The sequence below is a fragment of the Anabrus simplex genome, chromosome 11 (genome assembly GCF_040414725.1).
Source record: "Anabrus simplex isolate iqAnaSimp1 chromosome 11, ASM4041472v1, whole genome shotgun sequence".
NCBI classification, from domain to species: Eukaryota; Metazoa; Arthropoda; class Insecta; order Orthoptera; family Tettigoniidae; genus Anabrus; species Anabrus simplex.
Genome location: NC_090275.1, coordinates 59,912,094 through 59,924,316, shown reverse-complemented (window position 1 = coordinate 59,924,316; position 12,223 = coordinate 59,912,094). Strand labels below are relative to the sequence as shown.

At 46.4% G+C, this 12,223-nt stretch overlaps 4 non-coding genes across 4 annotated transcripts; 1 reads left to right on the top strand and 3 right to left on the bottom strand.

Moving 5' to 3' along the window:
* Positions 1–113: 113 nt before the first annotated feature.
* On the bottom strand, positions 114–186 carry TRNAK-UUU (transfer RNA lysine (anticodon UUU)). Its single transcript has one exon. It is a non-coding gene; the product is annotated as a tRNA-Lys (tRNA).
* A 5,744-nt stretch (positions 187–5,930) lies between these two features.
* TRNAL-AAG (transfer RNA leucine (anticodon AAG)) lies at positions 5,931–6,012 on the top strand. Its single transcript has one exon. It is a non-coding gene; the product is annotated as a tRNA-Leu (tRNA).
* A 2,324-nt stretch (positions 6,013–8,336) lies between these two features.
* TRNAK-UUU (transfer RNA lysine (anticodon UUU)) lies at positions 8,337–8,409 on the bottom strand. The gene has a single exon. It is a non-coding gene; the product is annotated as a tRNA-Lys (tRNA).
* Positions 8,410–9,195: 786 nt separating this feature from the next.
* TRNAK-UUU (transfer RNA lysine (anticodon UUU)) lies at positions 9,196–9,268 on the bottom strand. The gene has a single exon. It is a non-coding gene; the product is annotated as a tRNA-Lys (tRNA).
* Positions 9,269–12,223: the final 2,955 nt, after the last annotated feature.

Genomic DNA, 12,223 nt, shown 5'->3' with positions numbered 1-12,223 from the left:
AGTCGAGCTCTATTGATCTCGTTAGAGACAGATTTCGTTGTTTTGAGTGCTGAGGTATTCCAGCACAGAACATGCCCAATACATCGCACTAATACTTTCAAGGTAAAAATATCCGCCCGAACAGGGACTCGAACCCTGGACCCTTAGGTTAAAAGCCTAATGCTCTACCGACTGAGCTATCCGGGCTCTGCCGAGCGTTGTCAGATAATAAATATTATAAGTTAACTTTCTGTAAATGGTCTGTGTATTGTATAAGTATTATATTAATACTAGTGCATTGAAAATATCGTTCAGCGTACACTCCAAGTCACACGTGATGTGATATAGGATTGGTTTTATTTTTCAGATCAGCATTTCGATTTCTCGCGTGCAGCTGGCTTCAGTATCAAATTCACTCTGCCCTAGTAATCACGAAGGCAGTGGTTAATTGTAAATCTCCTATTTATGATTTTATTCATTATCATTCCTTATAGGTCTTCCTCTGTGGTGTAGTGGTTAGTGTGATTAGCTGCCGCCCTCCGAGGCCCGGGTTCGATTCCCGGCTCTGCCACGAAATTTGAAAAGTGGTACGAGGGTCCACCTCAACTGCGTAGATTCCCACCTCAGCCATCCTGGATGTGGTTTTGCATAATTTCCCACTTCTTTTCCACTTCTCCTGCAGTCAAATGCTCAGCATTGCAGGTGACCCAGAGTCTGAAACTTTTTGCTGAGTCAGAGGCAAAACCGACTCTGGAGGTAAACAGATAAAGAAGAAGTTTGGAAGTATCGTGCCTGACCCCATGCTCAGCATACTTGAGGCAGAGTGCTGACTGGTAAAACCTGACAGAGAACTCCATGCGTTAAGAACACATATAGGATGGATCACTTCTTCATGCTCAGATGTGTTTCTATTTGGAACATAATTCTTCTTGATCTTTTTGAGCTTCAGACTCTGGGTCGGGGGATACAACTGGGGAAGATGAACAGTACCTCGCCTGCTATGCTGAACAAGGGCCTTGCGGGAGTTGGGGGGGGGGGGGGGGTTGGAAGGGATAGACAAGGAAGAGGGAAGGAAACGGCCGTGGCCTTTGCCTGGAGGAGAAGTTGACCTCCCGAGGCTGAGTGGACCCCGTTCCAGCCCTCGTACCACTTTTCAAATAGGCGGGAATCGAACCCGAGCCTCTGGCGGTGGCAGCTAATCACACTAACCACTACACCACAGAGACGGACTGGAACATAATTACCTAGTACTAATATTCAATGGGGAAACTTTCCAACTTCTACATGAAATAAACGAAAATATTTATACTGCATATCCGGGTTGTGATATTTCTACACCTAACAGTATTCAAAAGAGTGTTATGGCGAAGGAAAAGGTGCAGATGTATTAACCTAAAATTTACAAGAAATCATTAATCAGTGCTTCATTTCGTTTGGTGAAAGTTGGGAACTTTCACTCATCTTTGTGATCTAGTTTCCCAGCTAACTTTGGCGCTGACACGTTGAGTTGAAATGAAGTTTCACGATTTAATGAGATCGATCCTCGCTCTCGGTCATTCTCGCAATGGATTTCCTTGTCACCCTCCAATCCTGCACTTTCTGACGTTGTATAGCACCTTAACTATAACCCGAAACTCCGAGGAGACAGACGTGGAATACTGTATACATTAAAATGATTGTCCCTGCTTTTCGCATAATGAATTAGCATCAGTGTGGCTACTTCAATGGCATTGGAAGTTGCTACGAAGGCTTGCTCGAGGCTTCGTAGCGGAAAGACAGCTATTATGGAAGGAGAGTAGAATGAAGGTTGTACTAGACAGCGGAACATGTTTTACTCGTGTTATCAAAACGGCTAATGTTGGCTTTCACCCTCATTTCATCACGAGCCAGTACTCTTATTTCTTCGTGCCCCGATCTCCATCAGTCCTCTCCCAACGTACTGTAAGTTGCAAGTCGGTAGTTTACGGTTGACATTACAGATGATGATGTTTGCTGTTTAAAGGGGCCTAACATCTAGGTCGTAGGCCCCAAAAATAGTGGCTAAGTATTTCGATTTCACGCTCTGAAGAAAGTATGTTTTGCTCTGTGTTCTTCTTCTTCTTCTTCTTCTTAATCTGCTTACCCTCCAGGGTTGGTTTTTGGGCCCTCGGACTCAGCGAGGGCTCCCACCTCTACCGCCTCAAGGGCAGTGTCCTGGAGCTTCAGACCTAGGTCGGGGATACAGCTGGGAGGATGACCAGTACCTTGCCCAGACGGCCTCACCTGCTATGCTCAACAGGGGCCTTGGTGGGGAATGGGAAGATTGGAAGGGATAGACAAGGAAGAGGGAAGGAAGCGGCCGTGGCCTTAAGGTAGGTACCATCCCGGCATTTGCCTGGAGGAGAAGTGGGAAAGCACGGAAAACCACTTCCAGGATGGCTGAGGTGGGAATCGTACCCACTCTACTCAGTTGACCTCCTGAGACTGAGTGGACTCCGTTCCAGCCCTCGTACGACATTTTTTCAAATTTCGCGACAGAGCCGGGAATCGAATCCGGGCCTCCGGGGGTGGCAGTTAATCACACTAACCGCTACACCACAGAGGCGGTCTGTATTGTTGCTATAATAATAATGTCCGTCTCTGCGGTGTAGTGGTTAGTGTGAAGTTGCGTTATTTGCACTGAGTTTTCACTCTTGTCGCGAAAATTTGAAAAGTGCTACGAGGACTGGGAAGGCGTTCAGTCAGCTTTGGGAGGTCAACTGAGTAGAGGGCGTTCGATTCCCACCTCAGCCATCCTCGAACTGGTTTTCCGTGGTTTCCCTCTTCTCCGGGCAAATGCAAGGATGGTGCCTAACAAGGTGACGGCCGCTTTCTTTCTCCTTCCTTGCCTATCCCTTGTAATCTTTCCGTCCTTCACAAGGCCTCTGTTCAGCATAGCAGATGTCCCATGGGCAGGGCACAGCTCGTCGTCCTCCCCTGTTGTATCCCGACGAAATGTCTCACGCTCCAGAACACTGCCCTTGGGGCGATAGAGGAGGGATCCCTCGTTGAGTCTGAGGGAAAAACCAACTCTGGAGGGTAAACAGATTAAGAAAGAAAGAAGGAAGGAAGGAAAGAAAGAAAGAAAGAAAGAAAGAAAGAAAGAAGGGAAGTTAACTTTCAGACATGCGAGAGGCGTGCATTCTCTATACTCATTGAACTTGCGTTATTTGCACTGAGTTTTCACTCTTGTGCTGTACGCGTTTGAGCTTGCATAACTGTATGGCGAATTCTAGTTTTATGAGAAATGTGATTAATTTACTTTCAGTAAGTTTTTCAGGTTTTTGTTTCTTTCGTAAGCTATGTTTCCAAACCAGTCAAGTGTCTACATTGGGCTGTATTTGTACTATATGGGAAGTGATTGGTCTGATAAGTAGGCACCGGAGATACCTAAAGAATCTGGACTACTTAAGGGGGACTCAACTGAAAATTTTAACTTTTCTTCTACTTTGTCGATTTCAACCAAATTTTAAAATCTTATCCAGCACGTAAAAATGTAGGAATACCCAAGTTTTGAAGTCAAGAACATCACCGATTTTTGAGTTTTGAATTATTAATATGATATGTAGTGGTCTTCTTCTTATTATTATTATTCTACTTCTACTTAATCTTTTTACCATCCAGGGTCGGTTTTTCCTTCGGATTCAGCGAGGGATCCCACCTCTACCGCTTAAAGGGCAGTGTCCTGGAGCGTTAGACATGGGGTCGGGGAAGGATGACCAGTACCTGGCCCAGGCGGCCTCACCTGCTCTGCTGAACAGGGGCCTTGTGGGGGGATGGGAATATTGGAAGGGGTAGACAAGGAAGAGAGAAGGAAACGGCCGTGGCCTTAAATTTTGTACCATCCTGGCATTTGCCTGGAGGGGAAGAGGGAAACCACGGAAAACCACTTCTAGGATGGCTGAGGTGGGAATCGAACCCACCTCTACTCAACTGACCACCAGAGGCTGAGTGAACCCCATTCCAACCCTCGTACCGCATTTCAAATTTCGTGCCAGAGCCAGGAATCGAACTTCGGCCTCCGGAGGTGGCAGCTAATCACGCTAACCACCACAAGCGGTATTTTTTTAAACCAAAATTTCGTACTCAGACCTCAATATTCACATACCGTATTTTAAGATACATTCACAAGACATTGTTCAACAGTTCTATATAACTTATTTGTTTTATGAGAAATATTATTAATTTACTTCCAGTATATTTTTCAAACTTACTTCTTTCGTAATCCGTTTACCATCCTGGGTTGTTTTCTCCCTCGGACTCGGCGAGGGTTCCCACCTCTGCCACCTCAAGAGCAGTGTCCTGGAGCGTGAGACTTTGGGTCGGGGGGACACAGCTAGGGTGGGGGACCAGTACCTCGCTCAGCAGGCGTCACCCGCTATGCTGAACAGGGACCTTTTCCGGGGATAGGAAGATCGGAAAGGATATACAAGGAAGAGGGAAGGAAGCGCCCGTGGCGTTAAGTTAGGTGCCATCCCGTCATTGGCTTGGAGGAGAAGTGGGAAACCACGGAAAACCACTTCGAGGATGGTTGAGGAGGGAATCGAAACTCTCTCTACTCAGTTGACCTTCCAAGGCTGCGTGGCCCTGTTCCAGCCCTCGCACCACTTTTCAAATTTAGTGGCAAAGCTGAGAATCGAACCCTATAAGAAAATTATAAATGTAAACTAAACCTACCATACCGTCATGGACTAACGTGAAATGAAACGAGGAAAAAGGTTTTATTGTATTTTCTGTAGGCCTGTTGGATATTTCATAAACAAGTTCCTAACTCAAGTGCACATAACATTTTGGTTGACAGTAGTTACTTTTGGCGTCTTCACTTCGCTCTTCTACTTAATCAGTTTTTATTCTCCAAATTAGCCACGCTATTTAGGTCACGTAGCTGTGAGCTTGTAGTCGAGAGATGGTGGGTTCAAACTCCACTGCAGGCAGACCTGAACATGTTTTTCCGTGGTTTCCCATTTTTACACCTGGCAAATGCTTACCTTATTCAAGGCCACATTCACTTCCTTCCCAATCCTAGCCCTGTCCCACCACACCGTCTCCACAAGACTTGTGTGTGTCTATGACACGTAGAACTAACAGCAGTTATCCTACGTGTTATGTAATGGCAAAAACTTTCCACCCGAAAATGGACTTGAACCCTGGACCATAAGCTTAAAAAGCCTAATGCTCTCCCGACTGAGCTATCCACGTTCGGCATAACATGCTTCTATACCTTTGCACTCAGCACAGCATTTATCCTACGTGCTGTGCAATGGGTAAAATCTTTCGGCCGCATGCGGACTTGAACCTTGGGCAATTAGGATAAAAGCCTAATTCTCCACCGAATGAGCTATCCTTGCTTGCCATAGCACGCTCCTATACCTTTGCACTGAGAACAGCAATTATTCTAAGTAATGGCTAAAGTTCTCATTTTGAACAGGGATTTGAACCCTGGACCCTTAGGTTAAAAGCCTAATACTCTACCGACTGAGCTATCCGCGCTTGGCAGACTACAGCGAAGCATTGTCCTCTGCCACTCTGTTTGGATGGTACGACGAAGCATTCTCCACTACCAGTACTGAGCCCGGATAGCTCAGTCGGTAGCCATTAGGCTCTTAATTTTTTTTAAACCTAAGTATCCAGCTTTAAAGTCCTTGTTCGGGTGGAGAATTTTAGCCACAACACAGCACTGGGGATAAATGCTGTTCTCGGTGCAATGGTACTGGAGAATGATTTGCTCTACACTGTCGAGCCCGGCCCTAGAGCACTAGACTTACAACTTGAGGGATCAGCACTAGTCCTGGTTAGTGGCAAGATGATTGATACTTTAAGGAAGAGGAACGACTGTATGACCAGTTGCATCTCTCAGTTCTCAATGAAGCACAAACTTAAGATAAAATTGGCCTGTGGGAACACATCTCTGTATGCGTAATACTCCAGCGGACGGTAGCGTGGTCGAGCGGTCTAAGGCGCTGGTTTAAGGCACCAGTCTCTTCGGAGGCGTGGGTTCGAATCCCACCGCTGCCAAGTCGATATTTTTCTCATGCACCAGTGGCATGGGATTAGGAAGTATGATATTCTTCTACATTCTCCTGTGCTCTATTCAGTCTGTGGTTCCAATGACACGAGAGATAATACTTGGTCGTGCTGTCACACGTATCAACCATCTGTCACTAACCATAACTAGGAAACAGACCGTTTTTCCCTGACGCACCATGCCACGATCATGCTCGGAGAAACACCCAACTGTATCTGTAACACGTATCTTTCATTTGATGTGACGAAGATTGATTGTGTTCGGGAACTGTCCCGATCTGATCACCATGTAACTTTTGACACACTTCTTGTTCTTAATCTGTTTACTATCCAGGGTCGGTTTTTCCCTCGGACTTAGCGAGGGATCCCACCTCTACCGCCTCAAGGGCAGTGTCCAGGAGCTTCAGAGTTTGGGTCGGGGATACAACTGGGGAGAATGACCAGTACCTCGCCGAGGTGGCCTCACCTGCTATGCTGAACAGGGGCCTTGTGGAGGGATGGGACAGGCAAGGAAGAGAGAAGGAAGCGGCCGTGGCCTTAAGTTAGGTACCATCCCGGAATTTGCCTAAAGGAGAAGTGGGAAAACACGGAAAACCACTTCCAGGATGGCTGAGGTGGGAATCGAACCCACCTCTACTCAGTTGATCTCCCGAGACTGAGTGGAAGCCGTTCCAGCCCTCGTACCACTTTTCAAATTTCGTGGCAGAGCCGCGAATCGAATCCGGATCTCCGCGGGTGGCAGCTAATCACGCTAACCACTACACCGCAGAGACGGACACTTTTGACACATGCTTGATAAAAATTCTGTTTTCACAGGTCGAACATGGTACCCATCATCAGATACGGTGACCTGACACAAGTGAAGACGTACCCTGGGAGTGTAAGAATGTATGAGAGTTAATGATTTACCACTAGGGGGCGGATATAGTTAACTTAAAAATATCACCCAAAATAAAATACGGTACCCTTAAATTGTATAAAATCTACCTTTACTATTAAAATTCCATAAAATATACATTCGTCCGCCTGTGTGGTGCAGTGGTTAGTGTGATTAACTCCCCCCCCCCCCTGGAGGCCCGGGTTCGATTCCCGGCTCTGCCACGAAATTTGAAAAGTTGTTACAAGGGCTGGAACAGGGTCCGCTCAGCCTCGTGAGATCAACTGAGTAGAGGTGGATTCGATTCCCATTTCAGCCATTCCGGAAGTGGTTTTCCGTGGTTTCCCACTTCCCCTCCAGGAAAATGCCGGGATGGTACCTAACTTAAGGCTACGGCCGCTTCATTCCCCCTTCCTTGTCTGTCCATTCCAACCTTCCCATCCCATCCCCACGCAAGGCCCCTGTTCAGCATAGCAGGTGAGGCTGCCTGGGCGAGATACTGGTCATCCTCCCCAGTTGTATCCCCGACCTAGAGTCTGAAGCTTCAGGGCACTGCCCTTGAGGCGGTAGAGGTGGGATCCCTCGCTGAGTCCGAGGGAAAAACCAACCCCGGAGGGTAAACAGATAAGGAAGAAGAAGAGAACGTCATTGTTTTAAAATATGGATTGATGTAGATTCACTAAAAACCTAGGCCGTCGGGCCCTGTGGACGAAGGCAGTTAAGAAGAAAAACTCGACACCTTTTGTTCATAGCGTTATTTTTACGGAGCAGTTTAGTCCTGACTAAGTGAATGATACATAATTATCCGGGCCAAGACTGAAAGAGAATGCTTTCCAGAACAGGTATTCCCTGCCTACCCAAGCTACTTACAGCCATCAGAGCCTGAATAATAATAATAATAATAATAATAATAATAATAATAATAATAATAATAATAATAATAATAATAATAATAATAATAATAATTTGCTTTACGTCCCACTAAATACTTTTACGGTTTCTGGAGACGGAAAGCTGCCGGAATTTTGTCCCGCAGGAGTTCTTTTACGTGTCAGGGGGATAGGAAGATTGGAAGGGTTAGACAAGGAAGAGGGAAGGAAGCGCCCGTGGCTTTAAGTTACCTACCATCCTGGAATTTGCCTGGAGGAGAAGTGGGATATCACGGAAAACCACTTCGAGGATGGATGAGGTGGGAATCGAACCCACCTCTACTCATTTGGCCTCCCTCAAACCACTTTTCAAATTTCATGACAAAGCCGGGAATGGAACGCGGGCCTCCGTGGATGCCAGCGAATCACACTGACCAATATACCACAGGTGAACAATTTAGAAAAGAAAGCACAGCCTTCAGTCGTAAACACGTCTTTTTCAAATTGAATTCACTATTTGATATTTTCAATTGCATCTTTCATATAGAATCTAGCAGACTAAAAATATCCGCCCGAACAGGGACTTGAACCCTGGACCCTTAGGTTAAAAGCCTAATGCTCTACCGACTGAGCTATCCGGGCTCTGTATTCTATACCATAGTTTTGTGTCCTATCGTTATGTCGGTCCATGTTTTTTAATCGGTGTACCCTATCGCAGTGGTGGTTATTACATTTTAAGAGGAAGTGCAACTGTTATCCTCTGGTAACAGTTAAAAAAGGTTATTGTGTTTAGCTGCCACCGCCGGAGGCCCGGGTTCGATTCCCGGCTCTGCCACGAAAGTTGAAACGTTGTACGATGGCTGGAATGGGGTCCACTCAGCCTCGGGAGGTCAACTGACTAGAGGTGGGTTCGATTCCCACCTCAGCCATCCTGGAAGTGGTTTTCCGTGCTTTCCCACTTCTCCTCCAGGCAAATGCCACGGCCGCTTCCTTCCAACTTCCTTGTCTATCCCATCCTATCTTCGCATCCCCCCGCAAGGTCTCTGTTCAGCATAGCAGGTGAGGCCGCCTGGGCGAGGTACTGGTCATCCTCCCCAGTTATATCCCCGACCCAGAGTCTGAAGCTCCAGGACACTGCCCTTGAGGTATCCTTCGCTGAGTCCGAGGGAAAAACCAACACTGGAGGGTAACCAGATTAAGAAAGAAAGAATACTTTTAAAATGAAGATATCGGCAAAAGAAAGGATAAGGCCAGGATGGGCATGAAAATGAAAGGCTCCCCAAGGCCTCCAAGACCAAATACCGTGCGAGGTGGCAATTATCTCATTTTCCCTGTCCAACCACCCGAATCTCCGTTAACTTCTTAATCTGTTTACTCTCCAGGGTCGATGATATTACATATTACAACCACTTTGTCACTAAAAAGCTTCGCCCGAACAGGGAATTGAACCCTGGACCCTTAGGTTAAAAGCCTAATGCTCTACCGACTGAGCTATCCGGGCTCCACGCCGGAAGATTGAATTCTGTACCATTATTGAGACGGTCCATTTTATGTAATCGGCATCTCACGAGGATACACGAACTTGCTGTCCCCTATCAGATTGCGCGTAGTGTCTGGCGCTTCTATTACCAAACACCGCTAAGAAGAAGGCTGCTCAATCCGTTGAGGGTAAACAGTGATTCCCTCCAGGCTCCAGTGTCCTGGAGCTTCAGACTCTTGGGGATACAACTGGGTAGTATGACCAGTACCTCGCCCAGGCGGCCTCACCTGCTATAGTGAACAGGGGCCTTGTAGGGGGATGGGAAGATTGGAAGGGATAGGCAAGGAAGAGGGAAGGAAGCGGCCGTGGCCTTAACTTAGGTACCATCCCGGCATTCGCCTGGAGGAGAAGTGGGAAACCACGGAAAACCACTTCGAGGATGGCTGAGGTGGGAATCGAACCCACCGCTACTCAGTTGACCTCCCGAGGCTGAGTGGACCCCGTTCCAGCCCTCGTACCACTTTTCAAATTTCGTGGCAGAGCCGGGAATCGAACCGTGGCAGCTAATCACGCTAACCACTACACCACAGAGGCGGACTGAATCACTGATACCTTTTGATATTCTCTCATGTCTCTGCTGACTAGAGCTGGAACCAAGATGAGATGATGTGGACACGTTTTCCATTAGCCTGTTTAAATTGTTCACAAGACTTCTGAAAAACTGCTTTCTGTCAATTTTTACAACTTTTTTTTAGAATCATGTAATCCTATGTTTCTAAACATTTTGTTTTCTGCTGCTTTAAGAACTGTTCTGTAGTATTCTCCAGGAGCTGAGTTACACATAGATTTAAACACTTTTATAGTGTGCTTGATTGCATTTTGAGCCTCTGTCAGACTTGTCTCTCTTTTCTGCAACTCTAATGACAAATCACCCAAATCTCAACAAGAGCATAATACGTAATTGCTATATTTTCTAGGAATTCTACACATGTTAACATATTTTCTAGGCCTTGGAATTTTGCCCTTTCTTTGGCGTCTCTCTGGTGGTCATTTTTTGGGCTCACCATTATGTTTTTCTAGTGCACTATAGTTTTCCCAGACAGCTTTTACAGTTCTCTGGCTCAATGCTACCCATCTTATTGTAAATATTTTGGATTCACTTGGATTCACACAAACATAACAAGTGGAAGAAGGTTGTTGTGCTCACTTCCCGCTCTCCGAATCCAATAGCAGTGTAGCCAACATTAGAGAACCAGAAAACCACCCAGGAGTGTAAAATCGACCGTATCTTATGAACATAAAACCGTAAGTTTCGATATTAGTCCGCTAGAGTACACCCATGACGTTTCAGTGCTATGTATAGTATAGATTATAAGATGTTCTTACTGAATGTAAAAATCTTACGTCATTGTAAAGCGGGAAAATATTTTCCGGAACGGCGTTCCGGCCCGTTCCGGTTCAACTAAACCACTGCTCTTACCTATTAATCGTCTGTCGACGGCGCGCGCACAGTCAAGCTACTTTCCAGCCTAACCATGGAAAATTTCCCACTTTTCTTCCTGGCAAATGCCGGGATGGCACGTAACTTAAGGCCACGGCAGCTTCCTTCCCTCTTCCTTGTCTATCCCTTCCACTCTCCCGTCCCCCACCAAGGCCTCTGTTTATAGCAGGTGAGGCCGCCTGGGTGAGGTACTAGTCATCCTCCCCAGTTGTATCCCTCGACCAAATTTCTCACGCTCCAGGACACTGCCCTTGAGGCGGTAGAGGTGGGATCCCTCTCTAAGTCCGAGGGAAAACCAACCCTGGAGGGTAAACAGATTAAGAACAAGAAGACGGAGAAGAAGAAGAACCATGCGAAAACACTTCGAGGATGACAGAGCTTGGAATGCAACCCCTCTCGAGGTTGAGTGGACCCAATTCCTTTCCTCGTACCACTTACGAAATGTCGTGGCAGAGTCTGGAATCGAACCCATAAATCAGCTAATCACAGGTTTAGGAACTGAACAGAACGAATAACCTGAAATTGTCCGCTTCTGTGGTATAGTGGTTAGTTGTTAGGCCTGGTTTTTATTTCTGGCTAGGCCACAAAATTTGAAAAAGTGGCACGAGGGCTGGAACGGGGTCCAACCCAGCCTCGGGTGGTCAACTGACCAGGGGGTGGGGGACGGGGAGATTCGATACCCACCTCAGACTCCATCGAGGTGGTTTTCCACTTCTTCTCCAGTCAGATGCAGGGATGGTACTTACTTGAGACCACGGCCTCTCCCTTGTCTATCCCTTCCACTCTTCCCATCCCCAACAAGGTCCCTGTACAGCATAGCAGGTGAGGCCGCCTGGGCGAGGTACTGGTATTCCTCCCCAGTATTATCCCCAACCCAAAGTCTCACGCACCATGACATAACCTTCGCTTAGTCCGAGGGAAAAACCAATCCCGGAGGGTGAACCGAACCCGGACCCCCCGGGAGGGGGGGGGGGCAGCGAATCACACTAACCACTACACAACAGAGGTGGATCACAAGAATTCAAAATACAAAATTATGTGATTCATTTGATTGATGTAATGCAAACGAGTTTCGAATAACATAAACCAAGTCCAAATTTACTTGATAAACTGAGAGAGAAGTAATAGTAGGGATGGAAATGAAGGATTCTTCAAGTCCTTTCAATACGCAAGTAGCGCCCGGATAGCTCGTACGGGAGACCATTAGGCTTTTAACCTAAGTGTGCAGGGTTCAGGTCCCTGTCCGGCAGAATCATTTTTGGATTGTCATTTCATATGGATATTGGTACAATTTAAAATATTATCTACTTAACTGGAGAAGTGATCTTATCTTAAAATCCAGTTCAGTCTACGTAAATTTTCATCGCTGGATCTTTATTAATTAAACAAGACTCTCACTATTCTCGAAGTACAGTATATCCCGATTGGTTGTATCTAAAATAATGCAAGCCAAATAGCATTTCCTTTTTAAATTT